This window comes from Sturnus vulgaris, chromosome 1 (genome assembly GCF_052056855.1).
Source record: "Sturnus vulgaris isolate bStuVul1 chromosome 1, bStuVul1.hap1, whole genome shotgun sequence".
NCBI lineage: Eukaryota > Metazoa > Chordata > Aves > Passeriformes > Sturnidae > Sturnus > Sturnus vulgaris.
Window position 1 is genome coordinate 8141343 of NC_142243.1, and position 23943 is coordinate 8165285.

The 23943-nt window shown below is 40.7% G+C and overlaps 1 long non-coding RNA gene across 1 annotated transcript; it reads left to right on the forward strand.

Annotated features, from left to right (window-relative positions):
* The first annotated feature begins 7969 nt into the window (after nt 1-7969).
* Nucleotides 7970-11679, forward strand: LOC148225060 (uncharacterized). The gene is made up of 2 exons (XR_015798819.1): nt 7970-9870; nt 9959-11679. It is a non-coding gene; the product is annotated as an uncharacterized LOC148225060 (long non-coding RNA).
* The last annotated feature ends 12264 nt before the right edge of the window (nt 11680-23943 follow it).

Genomic DNA, 23943 nt, shown 5'->3' on the forward strand with positions numbered 1-23943 from the left:
TTGTTTGTGGTGCTGACTGGGGATCAAAACCTGCTCTCTGTAAGCCAATGGAAAGGCTCAAATAATTCCATTGTTTTGAAGGAAGTTTTGTTCTGTTGACCTTGGACCTTCAGCCCCTTTCCTGCAAAACACAGGCTCAGCAAGGCAGGTTTCGTATTTACTTGTGTGATGAGAAGGGGGGTGGTAAGGAAGGAAAGGAAAACCTGGATCATCTCCAGCAGTAAAAGAGCTCCAGGTAGATCATTGCCAGGTTCTTTTCTGCAGATAAGCTTAAATAGGTGTTACACCCAGTGAATGCTACTGTGACCTGCAAATGTCAGAGTGTGACAGAGCCCCATAAAAGAGGTACAAATCAGAGGGAAAACAGAGAGAAAGATTGTGACCTGCAAAGAATTAGCTCCTCTCTTTTCTTCATAACAATGGTTTGAGTTTGGATTAATATTACCAACATTAATATGAGACTGCTGAGACAGGAGTGCACTGTAAAGACAAAGTAATACATCCTTTCAGAAGCCGCTCTTGCTAAATATTTTTTTTTCTGTGATGTGTTTCTCTGCCTCCTGATTATTATTTCCTGTGTGCACCTGACACAGTTGCATAAAAAGCACACAAACGGCCTCAGAGCAGCTTGGTGAGCTCACCATGGCTCAGCAGCCAGGCAGGGCTGTGGATGGTAATTTACAGCAGAGCCCAAGCTCTGAGCAGGAGATTCAATTTTATAAGTGCCTCTCTAGTTCAGCTTAGGTAAGAGTCTCTGGAACAGACAGCCTCTCCATGTGCTATAAATAGTGAGTGGTTAAATGTGCTCCCTCAGTACACATCATTGATTGCCATGCAAAGCACATTCTCAAGAATAGCCAGCCTCACCCCCCTCATCACGTACTGGGGTATTTATTTATTCCTTATTGTCATTACAGGCAAATAAGAGGTTTGACCCGATGTAGCAGAGAGGTGGAAGGCTGATTATTTTATTTCCACAGCTGTTGCATTGCTCTGTTTTACAATATGTTTGTAAATCATCAGCATAATGGCACATTATTATAGCTGGCAAGTTATATCTTCAAGGAAATATATTTTAATTTACTGAAAAGGAATACGAATAGCTAACTATCTTATCAGAAGGCCTATCTTAAGTACAAGAACAAGGTCCACCCAGATACTGATTAATATCAACTGTATTGATTTTATTACTCATACTTTATAAACGACACTGATATTCTCGAAGAGTGCAAACATTTGCTTTCTGGTGCTATTGTCTCAGTTGGAGTGTAAATCTCTCACTTTTGTGATTATTGTTCTGGTCATTGTTTCATGACTGGAGGCATTTTAATGATGATTTATGGTGTTATATATAGTTGGACTATAAACTTCTGATTGCAATTAAAAACAAGTTAAATGAAAACTTCCAGCTTGAAGGCAGTGTCTGTTTATCACAGAAAATTAAAATGTGGTATTTTTGAAAAAAAAATCAATAAATAGTTGGGTTTATTTTTCCCTTTTCATGCTACAAAGCAAAAGAAACATCTAGAAACCCATGTTTTCAGCATAGTTTCCAGGAGGAAAATTTTAGAATATATTACCCTAGCACTCCTGAGCAGCTACAGATTGCTTTCTCCATTATTTATATGGCCCATGTGTGCTCAGCTGAGAGAGACTTTTTTCTTGTGTTTTGTCAGAAGAACTGTGGACCAACAGAGCAACCCAGGGTTCTCCAGAGTGCTCCTTGCTGAAGTAGCAACATAAATCCTGTGGGTCCCCATGAAGGGGAGAATAACTTTGATACCACAATGAAAACATCTCCCTCCATTTTAAGATTCTCCAAGCTACTTTCCTCAAATATTCTATTTCTGGTTTTATCCTTTAGCAGCATTTCCCAGTATGGTATTGGCCTGAGATGTTGCTGCCTACACATGAAAAATATTGCCTTCAAAATGCCCCTGATTTTTGTTGTATTGTTATATGACTAGACTGGCCAACATATAAACAATTTTGGTTGTGTGTGCAAGGTGTGAGCAGAGCAAGGAGGTGCAGACAGTCCAGGGATGCCATTTGAACCTTTGTGTTTGCACAGTGGTGTTACCCCATCACACCTCTCTGGCTCATGAGGGTGTTTGAATCCACACTGCTCAGGAATTGTTCCACTGTCAGTGAAATGAAGTTGTGCACAACTTTTCATATAATTGCATGTTGTCTGTTACACACTTCAAAAGTGAAATAATTTAGAATTTTCTGAGTCTGTAGAAAGCCCATCATCTTACTCATCATTTTTCCTCTGTCTCATGGGTCCAGCTGTTTTGGCCATTGAATAATTTTGCCACTGATGGGGAGGGTCACAGGCAAGAGGGCTGGTGTGCCAGGCTGAATTCAGATTTTGCTTGACTCTTTGCTGGTGTATCCTCCAAGTCCTGATAGGTCACTGCCACCACCCAGTCCCATATTCTTCACCCAACGTTATTCCAGCCTTGTCATCTACAGGGATCAATTTTTAGCCCTGGCAGTTACAGCAGCCAGTGATGTGCTATTGCTAGGGCATATGGACATTTCTGATGTGCAGACAGACCAAAAAAGGCACAAATAAGCTGAGTTTTCCATTAGCTGACTGCTGCTGAAATGTCATAATTCTACATTTTCCCTTGCAATAGGGATTTCACACAGGTTGGTGTAATTTGTTATATCCCTGCCAAATACTAATGTCCTGTGTAAACAGTGGAGATGCTGGAGTCATGTCTCTTTCCTCTCTTTCTGTTTTTAGAGGACCACTAGAATACATAATTCATACATACCCAAAATACATAATTGATTCTTCCACTTTATTTGCAAGGTAAGAAAATCAAAACCAAGAAACTATGCTTTTAAATATGCATCCCTGATTCTAATGTAGGTGCTGTATTAAGTATTCCCTGTATCATATTTATACTGTATTTATATTATCCATTCCCAGAAGCCTTTTTAATTTGTAGGAGAATAGGCTTGAATGGGAAGGATCTATGAAGTTAATGGTTGCTCAGCTCCTCTGAACCTTGGCAACCTGTGCTCTCTCTTTTGGGGAGCTTCCAAAGAACAAAATTTGACAGTTGCTGGTGTCTCTTGCTGAGTTTTTCTGAACCATATTTAGCACTGGACATGGACTGGAAAGGAAGTGTTGTGAGATGATTACAAGATCTAACAAGATGTTTGTCAGTAGTAATATTATACATATAATTATATATAATGTGTATTAAATATAATGATATATAACATATTACATATAATATTTTCACAATCTAGTCTATAGTAACTATATAATATACTATTCTATAATGAACCGAATTCTACTGAGGGAGAATGTTTTGCAATGAGGATATTTTTTGGACAATGTTGGTTTCCATAATTATGGTACCTTCTTCAGGTACCTAAGGCACTCAGATCAACTGGTGTGTATTTGGATATTGACCATTTAGTGAGGAGTGTTCAAGGACTTTCCCAGTTCTGTGTACATGCAGAAATGTGAATTAATTATTACCAAAATAGGCAGCACTAACACACAGCTGAAACTCTTGCCATCACAGCTTTATTCCAGCTGTTTTCTCCACCTTGATAGGGTGTTTTAGTGACCAAATTGTTCAGCTGATTGTCTCTTTTTTTTCCTTCCTGATGATCACTGAGCCAGGAGGGATCCATGCTTTCTGCACTCTGCTTACACAGAAGTCCCCCAGAGAATATGTGGAGTGTGCTGTTAAGACTTCCCATTCCTTATACTTAAAGAAGAACTGTTGTTTTATCCCTCAGAGCTGTGAGACTTCTTTTCTGTTTGTCCTTACAATATCTTTCTTTCTAAATTTCTGCTACCTCCAGAAAAATAGGAGTGGGCTCTGTTGGTGGTTTCCTGCTTCATCTGGCCAGAGGATCAAGGGCAGATTGTGAAGAACTCCATTAATTGCAATTTTAGTGAGTTTATCATTATACAATCAGTATTTAAAAGTAGTTGAAGACAAAGCACCTGAGGGAATGAACACAAGAATTGGGAGATAATTATAGGCAAGATATACTTGAAGGTAATACTTCTGTACCCCTCACTGCTTTTGGGGGGGCCTCTTGGTCATGGTACTTTTCCCATTTCAAATTGCTGTATGTGAAGTGAAGCCCTTTCAGTTGTTGTGGGAGAAGGACATCAAAATGAGCTGAGGTGGTACTTCACAGGTTTTAAATGTAAGAGCTAAAATCCTCCTAGGACATAAAGTAGTTTGATCTCACCAACTACCAGGACTTTACCAAGTCTTTGGGTCAAACTCCTCACTGTGGTCAAAACAGTGAAACTACACTGGGGTTTGATGATATTTTAAATATCAGCTAAGACAGTCATCCAGGTAAGCACTTAATAATTTGTCTACCTTCCTAAAGAAGAAATAATAATAGAATTGTAGAATGATATTGGTTGGAAGGGACCTTAAAAGTTATCTAGTTCTACATACCCTGCCATGGGCAGGGACACCTCCCACTATCCCAGGTTGCTCCAAGCCCCATCCAGCCTGGCCTTGGACACTTCCAGGTATGGGGCATCCACAACTTCTTTGGGCAACCTGTTCCTGTGCCTCACCACCCTCCCAGGAAAGAATTTCTTACTAATTTCTTCCTAATATCCAATCTAAACCTGCCCTCTTTGAGTTCAAAGCCATTATCCCTTGTCCTAAATAAACGTTGATGATCCAAAGAAAAACCAGACTAGAATGAAACTTAAGAGAAAAAGCAATAGATTGCAAAGAATAAAACCTTTTTCTTTACTGCTGAGGTTTGCAAGCCAGACTTGTGTTTTCTGTAGCCTGACTGATGAAATTTAAACTGTTGAAGCTGCTGGTGCAGTAGGATAACCCCATAGAGGATAGTTATGAAAGCTGACATTGAGGTTTCGGGATCTGTGGATGTTGCACAAGCACCTTAGGACTCTCCAGTGACACCAAGGTGTGGGGCACAACATTTGGGCAGTTACATCCTTAGACCCAGTGGCAATCAGAGAGAAGAAGAGTTCTCAGGAGCTGGGGCTTAGCACTGTGTGAATTGCTAACCCAAGACTAAGACAATTTATATTCTCTTCTTGATGCACCATGGGATGAATTGGTGGTGCTGTGGGTCTGCATCTGTACAGGTTTCTTTCTGATGGAATATTGTATAGGCTTGGGCTGCTTTGTACAGGCATTTTTTGGAAAACTTGAGAAGTAGCCTTCCAGGTCTGTGATGGGTTTGTAAAACTCAGGCAATTTGCAGAATGCAATTTGTCTGGTCCTCTTCCTGTTTCAACCCAGCATAAATGCAATAGATCCTTCTGACTCCACGGTGGTGAATCTCTCTGCTTCATCTGCTCTGTTTTGGAATGTCTGGATTTAATGAATTGTTGCTGTCTTCTGGATATTTAGCAACAAATACTGTGAACAGATGCAATAAATGAAGAACTAGATGAAACCCGCTATACAGCTATGAAAAGCTGAAAATTCCCTTTAACTAAGGCTATGAATTCACATTAACTTTTCTTAAATAATTGCTCTATACTGTTATTTTGTGATTAGTCATAGGCTCCTGTATAAACCAGCATGAATGAAACCAATGTAGGTAATGAGTTAGACAATAAATACCTACAAAAGAATAGTCTTAATAAAAATGCTAAAAGAGCAATATTGTAAAGAAAGTCTCTGTCTACACAAATCAAACAGGAAATAATCTTGGAAAAATCTGAAAATGAGTACAAGCTCTACTGACTGTTACTCAGAGCAAAGAATTATTGATCCTTGCCTCCTTCTATTGATTTTATGTCACTTCTGTGATTTAATCATGTTTTCCTTGTTATCTCTTTGCAGTCTTTCTTCTATTGTCTGCTATGAAATCTCAGCCAAGGCCTTTCAGCCTGTAGTGAATCAAAATAACTTTGCCTTCCATTTGCATTGTTTTAAAGAAATGATTAAACAATCAAGCTGAGGTGATCCTTGCACAGGATTAAATGCATAAATGCATCTCTGAAAAATGAAAATGCCTCCTTCTTTTCCTTCCTCAGGGAGTCAGAAAGGTTGAGTAATGCTTCTGCAGACAATCCAGTGTGCAAACCTGTTCAAAAGGGTATAAGCACTTCACTTTTGCATTATCCCTCTATTAGTTTCTTTTCAAAATACTCAAATTGTGTTAGAGTTTCTGGCCACTGAAATCTACGGGAAAAAATTTGCATGTGGGAGAGACAAAACTTGCATTTTATTAAAGCAGTGTGGCTGCTGCCATGCAAACTTCTTTCCAAGATAGTACTGTGCTTTTACTACAAGGTGCTCAAATTTCACTTTCAGGATAATGGCTGCAGTGAAGAGGAAGATTCTTGACTTATGTTTATAAATGCATATCTATGTTTTCATTATTAGTTTCAAGTTAAAAAAATCTAGAAATTATGATTTCTTTGAAAGAACAAAAAGAAGACATTAATAGGCATATGCAGTCAGGCAGATATTAATAGGGCAGCATGTAGATATCTAATGCTCTACAGTTCACTGTGTTCAGGATATATGTATTGATTTCTCTCTCAATTTCATTAGAATATGCTTTGCACACATAGTTGCACACAACTGGCAAAATGTTGTTGTTCTCTTGCACATGCTTGAAATTGTTAACGTTGGATGCTTTTTAATATCTGGGTCTATTTCCATAATGGAGTACCTTTCTCACCCTTTGTATTAAGATTCCACTTAGAAAGGGTTCAGAGAAGTTTAATATAGAGTCAGTGGATTTATGAGTGTATGACATACATAATTATTATAGATGGTTATAAGGACATCAAAAGGAAATGTAATAGATGTTTGTGAGCTCTGGCTAAATGAAACCTGTTGGACTCTAACAACTGAATCACCTACCTCAATAATCGATTATAGCCTTATTATAGCTTTTAAAATAATGCTCAACTATTTATTCTTCCATTTGAATCTGGACTTTTTAACCTAGTCTGCAAAGGCCATTGTAAATTCCCCACTATGAGAGGACTGTATTGCCTATGGATGGGAATTACAGAACATTATTCAGGTTTACAGCACCCAAAGGTGCAGTCTGTGCAAATACATATTTTGCCAGTTTCATTCTTTGTAGACCAAAATGTTGCAAGAATCCATCAGATCTTTTCAAATACAATGGACATGCAAACCTTTCAGTTCCCCTTTTGAGCTGTAATAGAAAATATGTAGAAAAGTGTCTTGGAGACCACTGAACTTCTGCCCATCAAAATGTTTGGTCTGACATGTTGTGGCAACCCAGTTGCCTTTCCAGTGGACATCTCTGGCAAACAAAAGGTCAAATTGGAGGCGGAAATCAGAGTGGGTGGGGAAAAAAATCAACACATAAAAATGCCACTGTGCTACTTGCTGCCCTATGACAAAGATAGTGTGGGAGGACAGCTTGGAAATGCAAGTGAGACCTTCCCTGGGCATCCACAAGTTGTTCTCTGCATCAGCCCAGCACAACTTCTGTGTTCTGGTTAACAGCAAGTGCTCTAAGCCCTCAAATATAAATAGTTACTGGTGACTCATCCAATGTAATTCTTCAGCTATGTCAGTGGGATGCTAGGGTGGCCTTATGGGTAAAGGCATGGCTTTCAGGCAGGAAGTGCACATTTTATTCCTGCCACTAGCCACAAGATAAGTCATAAGGAATTTCTTCAATCTTTCCATTTGTAATTTTGTGAAAAGATTTTACCCTCTTCAGAGCAGTATTGTGAATTCATCTAGGATCAACAAAGCATCCACTTGCCTATGCCAGGGCTGCCAAGGGCTGCCAGGGCCCCACTGTCCACTTTGCTTGTGCCAGAGTCCCCACGTGCTGGGCTGGGTGCTGTTGTTGCTGGCAGGATGGAGCTGTAGCAGCTTTCTTGCTGGGCAAGAGGAACATCCCTCTCAGGAAGAAAAAGGCACAACTACCCCCTCTCCTTTCACCATCGCAGATCCACAAGCCCAGATCTGCCCCCATCCCTGGTGCATCCACCTTTTCTGGAGCTTTATTTACCATGCAAAAGCATCCCAATCTACCTCATGCTCCTGCCCCTCATCCTAGTTCCAGGAATATGTGATTTTACATCTGGTGGTGCTTGTGCTAATTCAGGTCAAACTCTTTTGCTTTGTGATTTCTTGAGACTTTAGACTTCCCTAGGTACTTCAGGGATTGATGCATTCTGGAAAAGCAGGTGCCATATAAAGTTATCTAGAGCAGATAGGAGCTATAGACTATAACCTAAACTTTCAAACACATCTGGAAAAGTATAAATTAAATAGCACTGTAGAACTGTTCCTCTTTTGCTGGGAAAAGAGGCTTCATTTGTTAGGATTTTACAGCTGCTCATTATATGTGCCTATGATTACTTAAAATTGTATGGACCACAGGGTGGCATTTGCTTTTAAACCTCAATCTCCTTTTCAGAAGGAGAACGGGGTCACTCAGATGTTGAAGTTAGAAAGGTTTTCACTCAGTCTTTGCTGCTCTTTGTGTTTCAAAGCCTGCATAACGTGGGCCTGAGCAAGCAGAGAGAGCCTACACTCTGCAAGATGATTACACAGTGAAACCTGAATCAAAAGTTTTGAAGTCAAATCATCAACTGTATCCTTGTCCATTTGCTCAGGGTAAAGTAGGATTTGACGTATAAAAATATGGAGATTATAAAAAACGACCTTGCTCAGAGCCTTTTAGGTACAGTCAGGTTTTGGTTAAATGCAGAGAATAATGGCAATTGATTTAATTTGCACTTTATTCAAGCCGAGACTCCATTACAACTGAAATTTTCTTTCATTTTAGGTGTGTGCAGTGTATGTTCCCTGCATGTGTCCTCTCCTCATGCCTCACGACTCCTGAAGGGTAAATTCGGAGCTAGGAGTCACATAAGCAGAAAACCATGACCCAAGGAGGAGCTTTGCCCTGTTGCAAAGCAGGGCTCAAACTCTCTCTTGTTTCTTGCATGTTTGATATCAGATCTTCAGGAGAAGCATTTCAATAGCAACCCACGGCTTACTCCCATATATTCAACAATTAGGTTATTGACAGTGTTAGACTGGGGTAACAGATAAAAAAAGGGCAAATATTTTCACAGTGCAATAGAGAGTGCAGTTCTATTGTGAAGCTGAACTTCTCTCATGCAGAGGAAAGATGTGATATATAGCTAGAAAGGCTCACAGTGCATGTATCTCTCTGCCTTCCCTAAAAGGCTCCTCACTTGATGTAATGTCTATATAGTTGCTATTTTTTGCAAGTTCATTTCAGCAGCTACATCCTGGTATCGAGTTCTGTTATATTATACTGCTGCACTAACATTTACACGTTTGTTTTTGCTGATGAACGTCTCCTAATATTGAGTTATGTATCAGGTTATTGCAGGAAATCTGAGTGAAGATGTAATATTTCACATGCTTGCCTTAAGAGGAAAGAACTGCTAATATCATGAATAATTTCTCACAATAGAGATCCAAGCTGTCAGCTCCAACTATAATATCTGGGCCCCTAGGGAACTCAGGTTTTCATCTGGAGGTGTACAGATCCAAAGGAAAATTTGGCAGTGTTATCTTGACAGTGGTGGAGAGTTCTACTTCCTTACTCCAGAGTTCCGTTAAATACATCAATAGATACACCATATTATGAATTTTTAAGCACCTCTCCAGAGACAGTACTTAATACAGAATATTTGAGGACTCAGCCACTGCAGGGTTTGTTTGGTGCTTTAGAAATGTTTCTGCTGGGTAAATTTCTGTGGGAGTAGAGTTCGGCCCTTTATTTTAATCTGTCTTCTTTCAAGATGAATGTGTTTGTTCTTAAGGTCCAGGTGACATTGCCAGATTCTTTAGGCATCTCCAGACACCATGGCTGGAAGATACTATAAATTTGTTTTAAAGGGTAAGATTTTTTGAGCATTGACCAAGATAAAATGAAATCTTTTACTGTTTTCAATGTTCTTACCATTCTCTTTTTAAAAAAATCAAAGTTACAGAAGGAAATTATTTCCCTTGTGAGGACAAAGATGAAGACCTTGTGCTCTTAAAGGAGCATGAGTACAGAACAAGATCCTGGGACACCATCATCATGGACTCAGAAATGCTGTTGTAGGCTGGATTGCTCTGAAATGACTCAGATGTGAACAACCCAAAACTGCTTTCAGCCCCACTTTTTAACAAGAGACAGGAGAAACCTTCAGCAAGAAATGAAGTGGCTTTTGCCTGGTTGGGTGCACAGTTGAACCTAACAACTCCCTCAAACCCTACAGAAGAAAAGGGGGGTCTGCAGGTTTCATTCTCCGAGAATTTTGTGCTCAGAAAGCTTCAGAGGCAGGGTGGAAGAGTCCAACAGTTGTCATTTGACAGCTCACAGGATACTGAAGCTGTTCCTACCCAGTGTATCTACAAATACAGAGACCTCTGTCACTTAAAGAGATTGAAATAAAAAGGAATTTGCTTCAGTTGCCCTGGTAAAGGTCTTGCTCTGCAACCTCAAGACTGACATATCCTGGCATCTTCGTAGGGGAAGGGATTTTTTTTAAAAAATGTGTGACTTAACAGTGTATAAATTCAGCCCCAGCATTAAGCTTAATTGTCAGAACACCTTAAAACAATTACATTCTTCCCAGTGCTAAGGCTGAATTAGAAGAACTAGCTGTTAATGCTGGGGAAAAGGCCATTTCAAAAGCCAATGTCTTATCTTGGCCTTGGTCATTGCTTTGCTTTCAGCCTGTGGGTCTGCTGCACAGCTGATGTAAATGTGGGAGATTTGCTTGCACCAGCTTATTCTGGAACTAGCTGCTGTATTTAAAAACAAAACAAAGCCCTGATGCTTGTATTTTTGGTGCATGTAGAGAAAGTATGAGAAAATAAGCAAAGAAAATGAGCTTGCAGCTAAATTTAAAGAAAATAAAATGCTCAGAGGGTGGTAAGCAGGAATACACAGCACTTCTGTGCTTTGCACTCTGATGCAAAGAGCAGCCAAGGAGAAAATGGTTAAAAGGCAGCGAGACTCACTGGAGAGGCTGGTGACCTGATGACAGGCGCTCAGAGGCGTCTCACATATCCACATGACATTTCTTGAGCTAGCAAACATGGCAAGGGCAAAACCATGTTTGCAATTTGCAGGTAAATAACGGCTCTATTTAAGCTAATTTATTACCTCAGGTATTCTGGGTGTCAGTATAAGCTTTCAAGCTAGACTTAAACTGCAAAATCACATGTTGCCAGTAGAGCTGGTGTGCTAGAACTGAAATTATGGTGCAAATTATAGTTCTGTCCACTCACACCAGGCTCCCTGCCTGAGTCACTGAGGTCTTGTCAGCTGTATAAAAAACTGTTTATAGGCTCAGAGCGTCCAATTTGGGCATGTTAAGCATCTCTGCATAATGATGTCTGGTGTGTATTTTCACTCTGCGCATAGCTGGTCTGAGTGGTGGCATGAACCTGTGTCCAAGTTTGCATGGGATAATATCAAACATTTGGCCACTTCCTTGGATATGCCAACACTGTCCTTGGGGCATCTGGCCAAGCAGATGTGTTTGAGTTCTGGCTCTTCTTGCCAATCCAGAAATGCACATCTCTGAAAGATTTAGGGGTTTTTGATTTGGCCCATCAAAATGTGTTCGATATGATAGCGATGTCTGTTTAGAGTTGCTTACATGTGATAACTGCATGCATTTGCTTCCAAATTAAACCTTGTTTCTGCAGACTTGCTAACAGTTGTGATGTTTTCCTTTTCACATCATCAGGAGGCTGCTCATGTGTTGGAATAAGAAAGATGGCCTATGCAAATAGTAGCTCCCTTATGCAGGGAAGGAGGGAAGGGTAGTCCCTCAGGAATGGCAAACAGCGAAACAGGAAATATCTCCCTCCTATTCATAAAACATAGAAGTTGTCCTAAAATGTAAAACCCGGATTCACAGTGGGGAGTTAGGCTTCTAAGCACTATTGATTTAACAGGAAAGAAGGGATGGTACCTGGATAGATTTAGCATTATGGCTTACATTAAGCAAAACATGCCTAATTGAAAGCAAGTGCCTTATCCCATTGCAATCAGCGGGATGTAAGTACGTGCTTGTGCTAGACACAGAGGAAGAGACTGCTGAATTGGTGCCTGAGCAAGGGACAAAACTGGTTTATTTATAAGCACTCTATTTATAGCTTTTGCTGTGTTGGAATACACTAATTCATTTTAAGTGCTCCATCTCTGCGAATGAGCTCATAGTTCTTGAGAAGGTGAAGTTTTCTGTCTGTGCTGCCTTTTCTGGTCCTGCTCTCACTGGATAGGTCTGAACTCCTCACCATGGCAAATGCCACCTGGGATGTAAGCAAAGAAATATTCAGGTTGTGTAACAACCTGTTAAATTGAGAATAGGCACTGGAAGGACACCAGGATGCATTTTTGCCGTGGGAGAGCAGGGCCAGCTGGGCAGATGTGGAAAGGCTTCACTGAAGTCTTGGTGCACAAGGAGCAGCTCATGATGCAGGATCCATCCATAGAAATACACTGGAGGCTCAGAGTGAGCCCAGGCACCCCACACAGAGCACACCTCCACACTGTCTATCACCATAGGTTTGCTGGGTTTGGGCCAAGGCAGCAGAAACTACTCCCTGCCTCTGGCCAGGCAGCCACTGGGGAACAGCATGGAGGAGGATGCTGTCCTGACAGCCCCAAGGCCAGCCCAAAAACATTCACAAAAGCCTGCTTGCCAAAGCCTTTCCATGCACTTGATGATTTAGCCCCCAGACAGCAAAATGTGTAGTCTCCAGCAGAGTTCTGATGGAGTCTTGCCTGTCGAGTCAGCTCAGAGCAGCTCAGTCCTGGGAGAAGAGCAGTCCTGGGAGTGAGACTGGCTGCATGGAGAGGCCATAAGGCCAGCCTGCTGATGGGCAGCAGAGAGAAGCCCTTCACCTTCAAGGAACAGAAAATGTAAAACCAGCTGAAGCTGAGGCTGGAGGAGGTGCAAGGGATTTCAGGATTTCTCTTCCTCCCCTTTAAACAAGAGCTGCACATGGGGCCATTGTTCACATCTCTGGGGATCTACACATGAATTTCAGGACATCTACTTCAAAGGACATGTCCCTGGAAGCAGGAGCAGGTGTGTTTGTGTAGGGCAGGCTCCTGACTTCAGGCATCTCTTCCAGGGAGCTCTGAGTCATTATTTGATCCTGGTGTGCGTGGCAAAGGTGGTTCTGGGTTGCCCCCATGTTTCAGCCTCAGTTCCTTCCTCATTTGTGGTCCTCTCCTAACGGCATCTTGAATTTCCAGTTTGGCCCTTGTCTAAATTTGAAACTGGACCAACCTGTCAAATCTCGTCCCCAAGCTAGACAACCCCTAAGAAAACCCCACAGTCCTACTTTATCAGTGGACGTGTTTTTAGGAAAGTCCTTGGGGACATGTTGCCAGAGATGCCACCAGACATTCCAGGAGAGAACAAGCAAGTGGAAAGAGATGACAGAATTATAAGCAGATTTCATGGTATAGCCACCATGTTGGGTTTACAAATCACACAGCTTCACCTTGGATTGTTTTCTCTTAAGATCTGCACCCGTTAAAGGGAATAAATTGGACATGGTAAAACGTGTACTTTCCCCATTCTTGTTCTTTTCTCGAAACAGTGGAAAGCAAAGGTCAAAAAGGGCTCAATATGTGTATATATACATATAAGAGTTTGTTATTTATTTTCAAAAAATATTATTACAAGTTTAGCTAGCGGCCTTCTCTCATGTTTCTCTCTTGAACACAAAGGAAATATTTTCAGGAGCACAGAGGATTTTTTCAATGCAGCCTGCTCTTGGCTTTATCTTTATTTTCTATCAAGTAACTGAAAACGAAACAAAGATCTCAGACATAGGTACATCTTTAAGAGAATTTGCTCACTCTTAACTTTGTTTGAATGGGTAAACCTCCTCACTGTTTGCCCTTAGAGCTATTCCAACAGAGAGCTGTTTTATCAACACTGGCTGCTCAGTGAGGAGAGACATTTTCTTCCACCTTCAGAGCAGTTTTCTATGCCACTGCTGGGGGGTGGGAAGTTGACCTTACGTGGACCCTCAAGACAAAACCAGGGGTTTTAAGCAAGTGAAGAACAGGCAAACACTAGCCAGCAGTTGCCATATACAGAGTACACTGCTCAAAAATCCCAGACATCTCACTGATAGAGCATTACCCTGTGACTGGATAGTGCTTCTCCCCTTGTAATTTATACATGTGTCAATAGGAGATTACGCCTGTAAGTACAGACTTGGCAAACTCACTTCAAGTGTTTATTAGGGAATTTTGGGGGAGAAAACTAAAAGAAGTATTGCAGGTATTTTCGCCAGTCATGGTGCCTTGGAATGGTCAAACTGCCTCTGGAGCTGTTTTGTAAAAACTCTTAAACAATGAATTTAAAACAACAGACAGTTTTCTGAGCTTTGTGGAGAGTGATTGTAGCTAAAAGCTTAATGCTAAAATTCATAGAGAGGCAAATCTGCAAGAAATGGTCTGCTTGTAATTATTAGTTGAACAAAAGTTCCTAAATCTGACTATCTCTGAATTTTACAAGGTGTGAGAAGCAGGTCTGAATTTTTCTGACACATAACTCAGGGCATGAGAAATCATCAACAGTTAAACAGGGGGCTTAAAAACAGAGCTAATACCTGCACTGCACAGATGTTTCGATTTGTCTCAAGCCTGTTGGGAACAGGTTCAAGATAAACTGAATTATGCTACTCTTTAAACTGTAGCAAGAATGTCCACATACCTTTTTGCAGTGATTTAATGGAATAAATTTGGGGAAAAAAGGTATGGTGCACTTCCTGGTCTTTTCCCAGGAATGGGTTTGTGGTTGAGGCACTGGAATGGGTTTTAGGAAATCTTGATTCTATTTCTGGTTCTGCCAAGTCATTTATTCTCTCTGTGCTTCTATTCTGTTCCATTCAAGTAGCTGCAATTAATAAATCTCTGCCTGGCATGTAGCAAGGGTGAAACCCTGTGTGCTCAAACACTGCATGATGTGGATTAGAGGAAAAACACAAACATGTAGAAGTGAAGGTTTTCAGCGTACTAGGTGTTACCATCTGAAACATTCCAAAACCTGGACATTTAACACACTCTGTCAGAAACTGAAGTTGTCAGTTGCATGGATGTGTTTAATTCTGCTGCAAAAAAAGTGCAAATGCCATCTCACAGCAATCCAGGAAGGACTGGAAGTTTGGTGTTCAGATCCCATAAATCACAGATATTCACACACTTGCATATAAAAAAATTATTCAGATTTCCATATTTTAAGCTTTCTCGTGGATGTGATGATCTCTCAATAAATTCCATTAGTTTTTCACTGTATTTCAGGGGCTCACAAATTAGTTTTAACAAAAGATTGCATATAGAAATAATTAACTCAGCATTCCAAAAAAGGAATTTCTTTCTAAGTTGATTTAAACATTAAAAAGTTAAAACCCCCAGGATGCTGAAGTACATTTTCATCTTCATCCCTCAACCTTAATTTTAAAAATCTCAAAGCCAGCTTAATTGCTCCCATCATTTAAATTTTTTTCATTACTGAATTCCAGCATACATAATGCAAGCATGGCAGTGCTGTGATCTAGAAAGTGCAACTTGCTCTTCATTCAGCTGAGATGATGTAATGTGCTGCTCAGCCTTGCAGCTGCATTACATAAATATTATTAATGATGAAATGTGGGCTGGGTGCTAAAGTATTCTTTTAGAGTAATCCAAGGCAATATCAGTGACAAGGTTTTTTAGGCACTATCTAAAATTCGGCAGATGAGTTCCCCATCAGGAAAAATGTTAGTCGGGATCATATATTGGTAGTTCTGATTTTATTCAATCTGCTGGTCAAAAATATATAGAGAGATGTCTTGTTCTGTGGAATTTAGCCATGCCCATTTGGGGATGGGGGTGTGGTTTGCTGCAAGGTGTTTCAATGCAGCAATGAATAAAATACTTTTTCCCCTGAGTTTGCATAATATTACAGATAGCCATGCAAATGCAGGCTCTACTGCCATCAAAACTCTTAATCAAGGCCCTTATAAAACTCTCCCCAATGTCAAAGGAGTTTAGGAAGCCGTTCATCTCAGCCTGTGCTAGACATTTACAATGAGCCAGATGAACTGGTCCCTTTGCTCCTGGAAGCAGACAGACAACAGGTAAGCTGTGCATTGTGTCTGAACTGGTTTGGTGGGAATTTTTAGCTTTCAGGTCTTCTATGTGAACTCTTGCTCCTACAGAAATTGCTTTATGGTCTTTGTTGACTATATGGAGGAAATGGGATCTTAGATCTAAAGGGCTCATTTGAAAGGCATGTATATGCTCAAGTATTCACACATCACACACACAGGCAATAAAATCCATAGTTTGAAAACACATTTTCAGAGCCTTTGCCATCACAGTATCACTGAAAAGATGCTGTCAGCTCACGTACTCTAAACCTCAGTGTTTTATCTCTGGATTTACAAAACAGAAATAATGCCAGAGAAGCATACATTTGCTGTTAGATTGTATTATTTTGTTTAGTTGGGACAATGATGAATAGCAGAATCCTCTGTCTTTTTCTTCACAATCTTTTTCAGTCACTGCAGATTTGATTTCAGGCTGCACTGGGTGGTGCTCCTTCAGGCCAATGGGATTCTTTTTTTAAAAGTCAAATCACATCTATTGATTTAAGAATTTGCCACAGTGGGTTGCTGTTGTTTTTATTAATATAAATCAAATTGATAATGTCCCCTTAGTGCTGAGTAGGGAAAAAAAATCTTTGTTTTGAAACCGAGCTCAATCAAACACAAATCCCACTATGAACAGAGGAACGAAGGATTACAGCAGCCATATGTTTATAAATGAGTAATAACCTTTACATCAGCAGAGTCCTTCACCAGGAACATCACAGATGGCGATATTTACAGTAGTTCTCTCTGAAGGGCTGACACCTAGGGTGGGTGAGCCTCCCTTAGCACAAGCAATCTTAAAATGGCAATTTTTGACCTTCCAGGCCGGACAATGGAGGAGTTTCATTTTTCCAGAGATTTTTTTGCCTCCCTTCTGTCATCAGTTTTGCCACGTTGTTCAGTGACCTTCCGGCACTTGACCAGTCGGCGATTTTCAGAATGCAGGAAAATGTTCATGGGAAACAATGCCAACCCAAGTGCCAGCTTTCCTCAATACCCTGCTTTTGTATCTGTACAATCCAAAACCTGTAGGAGTGGGAGAGATATAACGCCGCAGCAAGTAGGACTCTAAAACAGCTATTGAAAATTCATATGTTTTGATGAGATAGCACATAAAACAGTGACTGGCATCAGGCCACAGCATGATTGCAAATGTTCATATTTGTTGGCAAAAACGAGTCTTCTGTGACCTCCCAAGGTCACCTCTCCAGATTTCTCTCTCTGATTCATCAGTAGCAGTTTTGTCAGTGTGTGCAAGCACACAACTATGAGCTCTTCTCTTTCTCCTCTGCTGGCAGAGTGCCACCTCTGAGCAATAAAGTTTCCGGAATTGCTTCTGCATATTGCCTGTGACACTTGCCCCACTCAGGCTCCCACTGCTTGCAGAGAGTTGGCAAGAGAGTGAGCAAAAGCTCACCCACATGCGACATCAGAAAGGCAGCCGGCGGCTGGAATGCCACCCGGTCTACAAAAATGCTGTGAATTTGGGCAGCTGGAGATCGAGGAATTCTATCCCAGGAGGAACAGTGTTTTCTGAGGAGGGAAGGGGATCTGGATGTGCTTGAGGCAAACCATGATGCCTGGCTTTCTGGAAGATGCCTGAGGTGTTTGGTGTTGTTCTGGTCAGGTTCTGATGGGGTCCAGTCTCAGTGACAGGGGCCAGGGGCATTTCTGAAGACTCAACTGCCCAGCCTGCACTTTTGTTGTCTTCGTGGATGGGTCCATCTTTCTCCTCAATCCTTGGACTGTCACTTTTCAGAGCTGGCTACCTTGTGATGAGGGTTTTTTTCAGAGGCACTGAATGCAAACAAGGTGGTTCCCAAATGCTGGGTCAGCTGGTGGGCACAGACCCTGCCTGGACAGTAACACTGCCCAACTTGTACCATCCATTTCTCTATTGGACCTGAGCTCTCAGGAATCAAATCCTGGCTCTGCCCTTTTCCCCAGACACTGCAGCATTTTAGCCCAGGGTCTTCTCTGTTTTAACTCTGTCTTTAAGGCCATTGGATGCTATTTGCACCTTCCCTCATCAGTGACACACCATTTATCTCCCCTTTACCATGGTGAGAGGATCAGAAAATGGATCTTTTGAGTCCAGCTGTACATTTTCATAGTCATTTCATCCACATTTAATCCAGATCTGGGTTCCTTACTCTCCTCTGTGCCTCAAGGTAAAGCATTGGCCCTTTCCAGTGAAATCAGCTAAGTAGAAACATCATAACTGCCACAGGTCCCCTGATGGTACCTTTGACTCCTCCTGCAGGGTTTCAGATTTAATGACTTGGAATGGGTAGCAGATACTAATGGTTTGCACATCTGTTACACTGCAGCTGGAGAGGGTGTTCCTGTGTTAGAGGCTTGTTTTCATGTACTGAAAGTAGATGGACAAAAATAAAGGCTCATTAAATATTGAATAGAAAGGTATCTATTTTAGTCAGAATCTTTCTTCTAAAGTGTCTTCTAAAAATCAAAGTTTACAAAAAAATAGTATGTCTTCCTTCTGATATGAAATTATTCTCTTTGCCAATGGAATATGTCTATGTTTTTTAAGTTATCTCCATTTTGACTTCAGCCACTCATCAAACTATTCCTCAATGTTGATTTTTCTTCTCTCTTTTCTCTCTGCCCATTTTGCTTAAAAAAACAAAGCTACCTTGATTCCTGATGTATTGGAGGAAGTAAGGAGACATCCACAGAAGACAAAGATAACTGTAAAGGAAACTTCCTTTACAGTTTTTCCAGTCACCTGAATACAGAGATTTTATATGACTTCCTCCATCTTGTAGTACTGTAAAATACTCTAGAGGACTTCACTGGCAGGAAATTCAAACATGTGATGCCCTTTTCTGCTATTCCCATTGATCCAATTTAAAAAGTGTTATCTATCTGTTGAAACCTTTCAGGCCTAGAATGTACCAAACAACAAAACATTTCAAAAAACATCTAAATCGCTGCCCAGAAGAAGAGGGCCTCACTTTCTCTGCTCCTCTGATGAAAATAGAAATCACAGCTTTTGCTTTGTATTTTGAGACCTTGTAGTGTTATCTTCTTTGAACCTTCAGAACTCTTTGTTTTTTGCCATTGAAGTGACACTTCAGGGACAGCTGTCCTCACTAAAGTTCTCATTTTCCTATAATTACATCACTGTGTGCACAAAGACACCCTAAATATATTCGAGAAAGTGGCCTTTCTTATACTGGGTATGAACAGGAAAGAATAAAAATGAAGTCAGATCCTTGAGAACCTGCACTGGAGTAAACAAAGACAACAAAAATATTACCGTGACAATCGAGGAGGGCAGCCTGAGCTCAGTGGGAGCTATCCACATCCATCTGAGCACAGGCTTTGACTTGCCTTAGCAGCAAACTTTAGAGGTGAACCTGACCTTGAAAGTTCAAGGGTGTTCTGATTTAAAGTCCTAGTTTGATCTCATCTGCACTCACAACAGCAGGACAACAACTTCTGTTTTCCCCTCCTTGTTAAAAAAGTCATAACTTGCCTTGGTTTTCAAAAGTTTGTTCTTTTCTTGCAAAAAAAAAAGTAGATAAAAATAGGAGAAAAGAGAACTGCAAATGATAGAAAATATTGGTTTTATGTGAGAGAAAATAATGCTATATCACAATAGTCAGTTTTCTTTTGCAGACCTTGTTTTCTTCCTTCTGTTTGTACAGCAGACGGAAGATGGAATGGGAATGGGGCTCACTGTGAACAGGAATATAAAGGTATGCACAGATGTAGGACTTTGTGAACTGCATGGGGTAGGAGTCTTGATTAGTGTTGCTGAGTAACAGATTAATTCCTTTAGCACTTTCCTGTAAACGTGTCTGACTGTTTATGCAGGCAGGGGCTTTAAACTGAATGCATAACTTGAATTCTGCCTCTCTTGTCCATGTGAGCTGACATCATGTGTTTCTTCAGCCCAGTTTTTATTTCTACTCTACCTTCCCTTTCTCTCAGTGGGGATTTGTGCTCCAGAGTGCCTTGCAGGATGACTTTGCAAAGGCTGTGTGATCACAGCAGAGCTTTGCTTGTGTTTGCCTCCATGCAGGGGCACAGCAGGTGTGGATGGTGCTGTGGAATTGGTTTCCAGCACTGAAAGGGTTAGGGCTGCCTCCACTTCTGCCAACAGGAATCCTCCCATTGATTTTTCACTAGAAGCAAGTTCAGGCCCTTCTTCAGTAAGTTACTGACACAAGTATCAGTGTTGGTAATAGTGGCCCTGCAGCAGATGGAGTGCTTCAATTATCTTGGGCCCGTGATGAATGAGTGCTATTGACAGCTGCTGCAAAATCCATAGCAGACTGAGGATGCACAGACAATTATGATATCGCTGGTAAACATATGGCAGGATTGGATCTCTTTAAAAACTACAAACTCAGGCTCTACTGGCCTTGGGTTTGGTCCAGAGTCAAGTTCTATGCTGGACTTCAGTTACACAGCAAAATCCCACAGGGGTGACAAACCAGGGTCTTAGGACCTTGGTATCTGGAGCTTAGTCTGCCTTTATTGAATATTGTCTCTGGGTGTTATTAGTGTTTATTTGGTGTGAGGGAAAGGAAAGTTTGTTTTCCTATACTACTGCTAAAATATATGGGTGTATTCCTTTTAGCCTATTTAATTCACCTCAATACACACAGTCCTGCCTGCAGAAAACTGAGCAGGTGCATCAGGAGAATGTATTTCTCCACTGACCAAGCCAAGGAGTCAGTAGTATCTGTTATTTTAGCCCAACAGTTCATATCCCAGCCAGTGAAACAGGAAAGCACAGTTGGTTTTACCAGCTGTTCTCTTGCTGATTCTCATCTCTCCCTTACTGCAAAATTATGGTGGCTTTGGGAGTACTTTGTAGCCTTTTGCAACCATCTCCCATTTGCTTCCTCCGTGGCTCTTAATATTTCTGGAAAGGATGCTGAGGTATTTGCACACCCATCTTCAACCTCCATGGTCCCTTTGGGCTCACTTGTGGCTGGACCACTGGAGTCTGGAGGGCTCAGGAGCCCCAAGCCTTCACCAGGCAGAGTGAACTTCACAGAGTTCTGCCTCGCTGGTCTTTCCAGGCTCTGAGAAGGTGCCTTACAGGCCTGTTGAGCTTTTATTTCACTCAATCCAGAAGAATAGATATAAAATGGGAGTCTCTTTTTCCATCTTTTTCTTCCAGGAGACAATAGTTTTTCAGTTGCTTTATTATACAGTTGCTCTTTTCCTTTGGCATTACTAACTATATATCATGATTAACAAATAAGTGTCCCGTCAGCTCAGGGAATTAAAAAAAACAACAAAACCCACACTGGATAACTGTTTTTTTCTCTATTTGTTTAATGAACAATTTTAGCTGATCCTCCTGCAACAGGCCATATTCAGAAGTCTGCATGTACATTAGACAGCTGAGAGAAAAATTTGCCCTTCACATACACTTTAATCTCCTATCACTTCACATCTCAGTGCCTCCCTAGAAAATGCACTGATTTTCATTCTTGTTGTATTGTCTGTAACACTTATTTATCTATTGTCAGCTGGCAAAGTTATGAGATCAAAGGCTTGAGCAGGCAACTACTACTCTAAAATATTAGAAAAATAGCCTAAGTGATCTTATCCAATTCTCTATTGTTCAGTAATTTGGGAGAGACTTTTGGATCCCATTATCTCTGTTGTCATTTCATTTTTTTAATGCCAACTTGTTTCTTAAACATTATAAATTATGATACCAGGTGCAAGCATTTCTCTGCACAGACCACTCTCTGAAATGCATCTTTAATTGTATCAGATTATGTTTTTATTTTGTTTTTAATAAATAAAAATATGTGAACACACCTACACAGGTAAGGGATGTATGAGCTTGTTTGCTTACTTTGAAACCTACTTACATACAGAGAGTTCAAAAGCTTGAGTCAGACATCATGCTCTGCTTGGGGGAGGCTGAATAAAGAGGTGATGAGGGGTCAAAGAAGGAAAAAAATGCAACCAAAATGGCTCTGTAGATGACCATAGTTAATGAGAGGGTGTGTATTTGCACTGGACTCATCAGAGATATCCCTCTTTGTCTGGACTGAGCATTTCATGTTGTTTAAATACTGGTACCTTATCTTGGCTACTAATATGTGGCATCTCTTTCCCCTTTGTTCATGGCACAAGGCTTTCCTTTGGTTGAAAACAGGAAAGGGATTACTGACAGATGAGAACTAGATTTAAAGACCAGAGAAAAAGGTCTGTGAATTCAAACAGTGTTTGATAGAAGTGTTTTGCCAGCTCTGGCCATCAGCCAGGTCACTGTGGAGCACCAGCCACAGGACATTTCCCTTCACCCCCAAAATCAGAAGAGTCTTTTTGCCACACAACTGCATGGTCAGGTTTGTTCTCCACTCTCTGTGAGGCTTGTTCCCTCCAGCCTCTTCCAAACAGCAGAGGTGTAGACCCAGCCTGCTATAAAGTATTTTACAGACCTTTAAAAAAAAAAAAAAAAAAAGATAGTGTGGGAGAAGAACAAAGGAATAGCCTATTTTTTGGGTCTGAGTCTTGTCACACTGAAATTCGAGGAAGAGCATGGCATACATTGTTTTCAAAATGCAATAAGTAGATGTGCAAATAAAAAAAAACAATAAAACCCCAATTTAAATCCCCCTGTCCACACAATATAAACATATAAAGTATTTGCTAAAACCAACTCAGAAAGAACCAGAACTGGGGACAAAAGTGGGAAAAGATGTGCCCAGAAGACCACGGCACTGCTTCCCTGCATGGCAATGCCTGCTTCTTGTTGGCTTTGTGCATCATTTCCATGGTGGTTCATGGCTCACCTTCCTCTTAGGAAGCATGTAGGGATTCAACATAAATGATTTTTTGAGATTTGTGACTGTTCAAGACTGTTTGGGGTTTTAGATCCTTACCAAAGTCATATTACCAAAAACACTAATCTGATATAGAAAAATGTTCTGTTCCATCTGGGGTCAGATTGCATTTGTTATCATTTAAATTTAAAATGAGGCTAGAGAAGATATAAAACCCTGATATTCTAGGAACTGACACAGCCCCAGGTCTGACTTTGAACAATTTATCGCAGAGACTAGAGTTGTCAAGGGATCAGTCATAGCCTGTAGCTGAAAGTCATAGACTGTGTGCAGGAGAAATCCAAATATGCAGGAGGAAAAAGAAAAAAAAATCTATTATACTCTATTTTTTCTGTAAACATAAGATTCTTGTCCTTATAGAAGTTCCTGCATTTCACCAAAATTCACTAGGAAAATCCGATAAATTTTGCCCAGATGGCATCTGGGACCAGCAATGCATTTTTCCTGATTTTTGTGAATTTTTGTGGGAGGATGCTTGTATTTAAGATTGACACTGTATCCACTTGATACTTAAGATGCATTTTCCTTATAAGAGCTGTTTTTGCCACTCACTGGTTCTAATGGTCTTATCACTTAAATGATCACAAAGGGATTTAGGCATAATGTCCCTATTAACATGTATGAAAGACGTTCAAGCCCCTACTGGATTTATTTTTTTTCAGCCTGTCTGGCTGTAGATTTGACCAGATTCAAGTGCATTGATTTGCAGAGCACAGGCAACCAGGATAACCAGAAATCATCTGCAATTCAGGGCATATTTTCCCCTTCAAATCCATTAACTTTAGGAAGACTTTCTAGGTGGGTAACTTCAGGGGAGTAATAGACTTGTGAACTTAAAAAGAAGTTACCTCCTTGCTGAAGCACTTAGCGAGGTGCTCTAAAACCCAAGAACTGAGCAACTGCTTTCAGTTTGGATTGAGTGTAACAGGGAGAAGAAAGGTCACACCACACCTAGCCATGGC